Genomic DNA, 7,954 nt, shown 5'->3' with positions numbered 1-7,954 from the left:
TCGGCCTTCTTTATGGTCCAGCTCTCATATCCATACATGACTATTGGAAAAACCATAGCTTTGACTAGATAGGCCTTTGTCAGCAAAGTGATGTCTCTGCTTTTTAATATGTTGTCCAGGTTTTTCATAGCTTTTCATCTGCTTATAGTGAGGATTAAACAAATCAATTCAAGCAATACACTTAGAAGAGTTTCCTGGCACTACTCAATATTTACTATTATGATTATTACTACATATCTGATTTAACTCCTACAACAATCTTGTGGTGTTGGAGATACTGGCTTTCCACTTTATAAGTGGAAAGTGGACTTAGAACATTTAGGGGCTTCCCAGGTGGCACTATTAGGGGCTTCCTTGCCAAGGTCACACAAGTATCAGAATCTAGATTTTAATCTGGATTTGGCAAAGTCTTAATCACGGGTCAGGATGTGACAGTTCTGGGCAGACAGATCAAATGTCCAGCCTAAGACTTCCTGATATAGCTTATTTGTATCAGTCCACGCCCCTTACTGTGTGGCCCATAGGCCTGTTTTTAATCTGGACTCAGCAACTGATGATAGCGTGGGGTCCAGGCTCAGAGAACCAGATACTCGAGTTCTGTGGACACTAGTGTGACCAGGGCTGTAGAGAGGAAGATCTGGTTGATAGGGAGGCTGTGATCCGCGGGGCACACCCAAAACCTCAGCTTCAGCAAACCGCTCAGGGTACGGCGATGCCGCAGCGCCCTCTGTTGGCCAGAGGATGTGGCCGTCTAGAGCGCTGCGATGGTGAGGAGGAAAGAGACCGCTTGCAGGACTCCTGCTGTCCAGTCGCTAACCTGTCCAGTCGCTAAACCTTGTCCGACTCTTTGCGACCCCGTGGAGAGCTTCACACCAGGCTTCCCCATCCTTCACTATCTCCCTGAGTTTGCTCAAACCCATGTCCATTGAGTCAGTGATACCATCCAATCATCTCATCCTCCGTCACTCCCTCTCTGCCCTCAATCTTTCCCAGCATCAGGGTCTTTTCCAATGAGTCAGTCCTTAGCATCAGGTGGCCAAAGTATTGGAGCGTCAGCTTCAACATCAGTCCTTCCAATGAATAGTCAGGACTGATTCCCTTTATGATTGACTGGTTGGATCTCCTTGCGGTCCAAGGGACCCTCAAGGACTCTGGCCCAATGCAAGTTTCCTAGGGCCCCAGGAGTCCGTACCCACTGAAGTGGTCATCTGAGCTGGGAAAACTTTAGTGACTCCTGCATCAATCCCTATTTTGTTTCTGGGAAAACTGAAGCCAAGAGAAGGGAGATGATTGACCCCTAAAAGTGGCTGGGGCCAGGGACTGGATTATGAGGCTGGCTACATCCCAGTGGTAGTGTCATGGAATGACCTAGTCATCCCCACCAGTCAGGCTCCCCACCAGCCACCCCAGTTCAACCTACATCCAGAGAACTCCAGATCTCCTAGCTCTGCCTCTTCCTTCCACCCTTTCTACCCAGTCCCCTCTTATAAGAATTCTAGAACCTCCTTGTCTTGTCACTCTGCCACCATATTCTCCAGTCCTCTTCAGCAACCCTTCTCAGGAGACTACCTGTGCTCTCTCAAAACCAATTTCTCATGTAAAACCTTCTGCTTTTTTCTTATCCCCCCCCCAGGATATGAAAACTTTAATTTATTTCTTTTCTTTTTTTTATTAAGTTTATTGGATTTTCTTTTTAATGACAAACCACCATACACATGTTCTTTGTAACAGCTAAACAAACCAGAGGTATCTAAAGAAAAACTTGATAAACTCCTCCCTCCCTTTCCAGCCCACACCTCTGAGATCACTCACGTGGTTGAAGGAGCGTTGTCTTGCCTTATTGTTCTGAGGCTGTTCACTACGCAGGTAGGAAGAATTGAAACCCACTATGTACTGAGCCCTGTGCTAAGCCTGGGCTACGGGAAAACAAGACAACAACCACGATGCCCATTACCCTCATGGGGCTTACATTCTAGTGAGGGGGGAGACAATAGACAGTGAAAATTTCAGATAGTGATGCAATCTCTGGGTGGGGGTTGGGGGGTAATGGTGGGGTGATGGGCCGGGAGTGATGGGTTCTGGGGCAGGGACCAGGCTAGTTTGGTTGGAACGTTTGAGTTGATGCCCAATAGAGGGCGCTGTAGACCACTGTTTGAATGTTATTCTAAGGGCACCAGAGAGCCAACGGAGCATAGGAAGGGATTGCGCAGAGACCCCTTGGAAGAACGGATTGAGACTGAGCCAGTATGGCTGTCAGGAGACAGAGGGAGAGAGAGATATTTCTTCTTTCAGATATTCCTTCTTTTTATATAAAATGGGCTTAGACTATATACATTTGCTCTTCTCTTTTTCCTTCCAGTGCTTTAGTCAGAAAAAGGAATTCCAGTTCCAAAGGGACAGCAGTTCACACTCTGAGCAGCCAGTACCCCACAGGTGCCACAGCCCTGGTTGCTAATCAGTCTTTTAATTTTTCCAACCCAAAGGGTAAAAAATACATGACAGGGATTTGAACAACAAAATTAATAAAGTAGCATTAGATTACAACCCAAAGCATAAAATAAATATACACTAGTCCACAGTGGTTTTAATAAATGATTAAGTTAATAAATGGGGAAAGAAGAATTCCAAGTAAATGATGCTGTCAATTCATCCTAAAAGAGGGGCATATAGTCCCTCCCTCCTTAACTGTGGGCTGTACATAACGATATCCTTTTAAAGAGTAGAGCATGAAAAAATAAATGAATAAAAAGAAGAGCATGGAAGAGGCAGGCTAGGGAGTGAGGGATAACTTCAGGGAAAAAGCTGCAACCAGGTAAGCCAGGTCAATATCAACTGTCATAAGGTACATTGACATTATTTGTTTCTGAGTCCAAATTGGCTCAGTCTGTTCACTGTACAACAGGCCAGTAAACCAATGAGTTGTTGGGGCAAGTAACAGCAACTTTACCTGGAAAGCCAGGAGACCAAGATGATGGACTAGTGTCCCAAAGAACTGTCTGGCCCAGGTATGGATACTAGTTCCTTTTATCGAACAGAGAAGGGAAGGTAAGGAGGTAAAAACAGGAATAAGTTGCTCCAAATAATTCCTGGTTCTAGCCAGACCCTGGAGAGGATGTGTTAATTTCTTCTTTCCATCAGCCAGTCACAGATAGACCTGGTCAGGATACTACCTGAGAACTAAACAAGGTATTTTAGCTTCATGCTCAGGCCTGGGAGGCAGGGTTCCCAGAGATGAGCCATTATGTATATTTTAAGTTATAGGCAACATCTTTTTAGGGATTAACTTGTAGAAAAAAGAATAGAATACAGAGATATAAAGTAAAAGAAAGAGATCCAATATGGAGTCAAATTTGTTCTCCCCTATTATATACGTGGGCTTACCCAGTGGCTCAGTGGTAAAGAATCTACCTGTCAATGCAGGAGACGTCGGTTCAGTCCCTGGATTGGGAAGATTCCCTGGAGAAGGAAATGGCACTCCACTCCAGTATTCTTGCCTGGGAAATCCCATGGACAAGGGAGCCTGGCAGGTAACAGTCCATAGGGTCTCAAAAGAGTTGGACACAAGTTAGCGACTAAATAATTACATATGTATCCTTGATATGATGTGATGAGAATGGCACTTCACTTCTGTGGTCAACCTCCCCAAAATGCATAGGCCCGGTCTATGAGAAAAAGATCAGACAAATTCCAGCAGAAGGGTATTCTACAAAAAAAAAACCTGACCGTACTCCTCAATCTGTCAAGTCATCAAAAATAAGAACAGTCTGAGACTAAATGCAATGAGATATCCCGAATGGGATCCTGGCACAAAACATGGTAAAAACTAGGAAAATCTGAATACAAGTGTGGACTTTAGTTAACAATAATATGTCACTATAGGTGACTCAGAGGATAAATAATCCACCTGCAAAGCAGGAGACCTGCGTTCAGTCCTTGGGTTGGGAAGATTCCCTGGAGAAGGGAATGGCTTCCCACTCCAGTATTCTTGTCTGGAGAATTCCATGGATAGAGGAGCCTGGTGGGCTACAGTCCCTGGGGGCACAAAGAGTCGGACAGGACTGAGTGAATAACATTTGTGTGTAACAATAGTATATCACTATTGGTATCTTTAGTTGCAGCATGTGGGATCTAGTCCCCTGACCAGGTATCAAACCTGGGCCTCCTGCATTGGGAGCAGAGAATCTTAGCCATTGGACCACCAGGGAAATCTTACTATTGTTTCTTTAATTGGAACAGATGTACCATGCTAATATAAGTTGTTAATATTAGGGGAAACTGTGTATGGGGTGGAGTAAGGGATATCTATGGGAACTCTCTGTACTATTTAATTTTTTTCTGTAAATCTAAAACTGTTCTCATGCAACTGACAAGGGCTTAATTTCAAAATATACAAACAGTTTGTGCAACTCGCAACAACAAAAAACATGAGCAACCCAATCAAAAAATGGGCAGAAGACCTAAAGAGATATTTCTCCAAAGAAGACATATAGATGGCCAACCGTCACATGAAAAGATACTCAGTCTTGCTAATTATTAGAGAAATGCAAATCAAAACTACAATGAGGTGCCACTTCACACTGGTCAGTATGGTCATCATTAAAAAAAATCTACAAAGAACAAATGCTGGGGAGGATCTGGCGTAAAGAGAACCCTCCTACATTGCTGGTGTGAATGTAAACTGGTGCAGCCACTATGGAAGACTGTATGGATGTTCCTCAAAAAACTATAAATAGAGCTACCATATGATCTAGCAATCCCATTCCTGGGCTTGTATCCTGACTAAACTATGTTTTTCAAGGAGAAACATACATCCCTATGTTCACAGCAGCACTATTCACAATAGGCAAGACATAGAAACAACCCAGAGAAGGAAATGGCAACCCACTCCAGTGTTCTTGCCTGGAGAATCCCGTGGACAGAGGAGCCTGGTGGGCTGCTCTCCATAGGGTAGCACAGAGTTGGACACAACTGAAGCGACTTAGCATGCGTGCATGCATTGGAGAAGGAAATGGCAACCCGCTCCACTATTCTTGCCTGGAGAATCCAAGGGACAGAGGAGCCTGGTGGGCTGCCGTCTATGGGGTCGCACAGAGTCAGACACGACTGAAGAGACTTAGCAGCAGCAGCAGGAAAGAACCTAAATGTCTGTCAACAGATGAATGGATAAAGAAGAAGGGATACCACTCAGACAGAAAAAAGAATGAAATGATGCCATTTGTAGCAACATGGATGGACCTAGAGATTATCATACTAAGTCATACAAATAACTTGTGATATCATTTATATGTAAACTCTATAAAGAAAGCTGAGCGCCCAAGAATTGATGCTTTTGAACTCTGGTGTTGGAGAAGACTCTTGAGAGTCCCTTGGACTGCAAGGAGATCCAACCAGTCAATCCTAAAGGAGATCAGTCCTGAATGTTCATTGGAAGGACTGATGCTGAAGCTGAAGCTACAATACTTTGGCCACCTGATGCGAAAGACTGACTCATGGAAAAGACCCTGATGCTGGGAAAGATTGAAGGCTGGAGGAGAAGGGGATGACAGAGGATGAGATGGTTGGATGGCATCACCGACTCGATGGACATGAGTTTGAGCAAGCTCCGGGAGTTGGTGATGGACAGGGAAACCTGGCGTGCTGCAGTCCGTGGGGTCGCAAAGAGTCGGACACAAACTGGGTGACTGAACTGCACTGGTATGTAAAATCTAAAATATGACACAAATAAACTTATCTACAAAACAGAAACACACTCACAGACATAGAGAACAGATTTGTGGTTGCCAAGAGGGTGGGGGAGAGATGAATTGGGAATTTGGGATTTGCAGATGCAAACTACTAAATATAGAATGGATAAACAAGGTCCTTATTGTATAGCACAGAGAACTATGGTCAGTATCCTGTGATAGACCATAATGAATAAGAATATGAAAAAGATTGTATATATATTATTTATACACGTATAGCTGAATCACTTTGCTCTACAGCAGAAATTAACACAACATGGTAAATCAACTATATTTTAATAAAATAAATTTTAAAAATATCTGTCTGGTTGTTTTAAATTGTATTTCCCTGACGCCTTCTGAGGCTAAATCTCTTTTCACATACGTTTTCTGTCAACTGCTTATTTCTACTTCTGCCCACTCTTCTATTTCTTGTTTTTTTCTTATCAGCTTATAAAATTTTTTTCATAGTAAGGATATTAACCCTTTGTCTGTTACACATGTGTGGCAACAGTATTTTTTCTTTTGGCTGTGTTAACAGTATTTTTTTAAGTCTGTTGTTGGCCTTTCTGTTTGTGGAAACATATGTCACCCAGAAAAATGTTCTTCTGTAAAAAAAATCTTTCCCTTTTGTAAGACTTCTGGGTCTTCTGTCCCCGCAAAGTTAAAAAAAACTATTCTTCTAATTTTTCTCCTAATATTTTTAGCTTTTATTTTTCACTCTAAGACTTTAACCCATCAGGGGTCTATTTTGCAGGTGGTGTCAGGTGAGAGGGGAGGATGTGGCTTTATTTTCTTCCAGATGGACCATCGATATAGCAGCATCATTTATTAAATATACAGACTTTCCCACTAACTTGCCATTCCTCTTTAACAGAATATAAGTTGCCATATAGAGCCTTAGATCTGTGTCTGGGAGACTGTTCTCCAAGCTGTCATCAACATCCAGCTCAAGAACCCACACCCAGCTTCTCCTTAAAAACTATAACCCCCTGCCCCACTCCTCCCAGCTGGAATCACCCTTATCCCCACTTGACCTCCCTTAGCCCCCACCTGACCTCCTATGGAAATCATTCATTCAAACCATACACTCATATATCGCGCTCCTCCTGAGTGTTAGGCACTGGACCAAAGAAGACTGCCCCTGTCTTCTAGAAATTCAGTCTGGGAAAAGAAGGGAGAATAAAGTGAGGCCAAGTAACTCTGGGGGAATATTGATGGGAGCGGTGTCAATTCCATTTCAGAAATCTACAAGAAGGGAAAGATACTGAGGTGGGTGAAGGGTCCAATGGTGAGCAGGTGTTCACCAGGCAGTCATGGAGGAAGGAGTTGCCAGGTGGCATGAATAGCGTGTACAGAGGCACCGAGGCAAGGCAAAGCTTGGTATGTTTGGGGAGATGCAAATGGCTCAGAGGCCCCAGAAAGGGGGTGCTGGTAGATAAGAGAAAGCAAGGGGCAGCCTGGCCTGGTAAGTGTGAGACAGACTGGGACCTAGGACCTGGGAACCTTTGCTGCAATGCTTGCACCTGGACAAAATACAGAGACTATAGGGGACAAAAAATAACTGCGTGCATGCATAGTTGGGACAAATTTTGGACAAGATATGAAAAGACCAAAAAACTCAATTGCCACTTTTGAAGAGCCCAGAGCAAGGACAAAAGCAGGGTACTATGCATGCCCCTTGCACACACCACCAAAGGGGTAAGCAAGCCACGTAAGCCACCCCTCAGGTCTGATCCCTGGACACACTCCTACCCTCACCGCATGTAAGGAGCCAGCTTACCCTTCCTAGATGAGCAAGCGAGCAGGGGGACCTGATACTTGTTCTCATTCCCCCTTGCTGCAGCAGGGCCCCAGTAAAGCCTAGCCTGAATTTCTTGTCTGGCCTCTGGTCAATTTCTATTGATTAAGGAGGTCAAGAACCCTCGTCGGTAACAAGCGGGGCCAGAGTGCTCACAAGTGTGCTGCAGCGTGTCTGCCTTTTCTCCTGAGAAGCACAGTGGGGCAGCAAGTGCGCCGACTCTCATATCCCATCTCCACATTATACCTGGTCTGTCATATACTTACTACTTTGCTTTCAGTTGGGCTTCCCTTGTAGCTCAGCTGGTAAAGAATCTGCCTGCAAAGCAGGAGACCCCAGTTTGACTCCTGGGTCGGGAAGATCCCTTGGAGAAGGGATAGGCCACCCACTTCAGTATTCTTGGGCTTTCCCGGTGGCTCAGACAGTAAAG

Source organism: Odocoileus virginianus, chromosome 17, assembly GCF_023699985.2.
Source record: "Odocoileus virginianus isolate 20LAN1187 ecotype Illinois chromosome 17, Ovbor_1.2, whole genome shotgun sequence".
NCBI lineage: Eukaryota > Metazoa > Chordata > Mammalia > Artiodactyla > Cervidae > Odocoileus > Odocoileus virginianus.
This window is presented reverse-complemented; position numbering follows the sequence as displayed.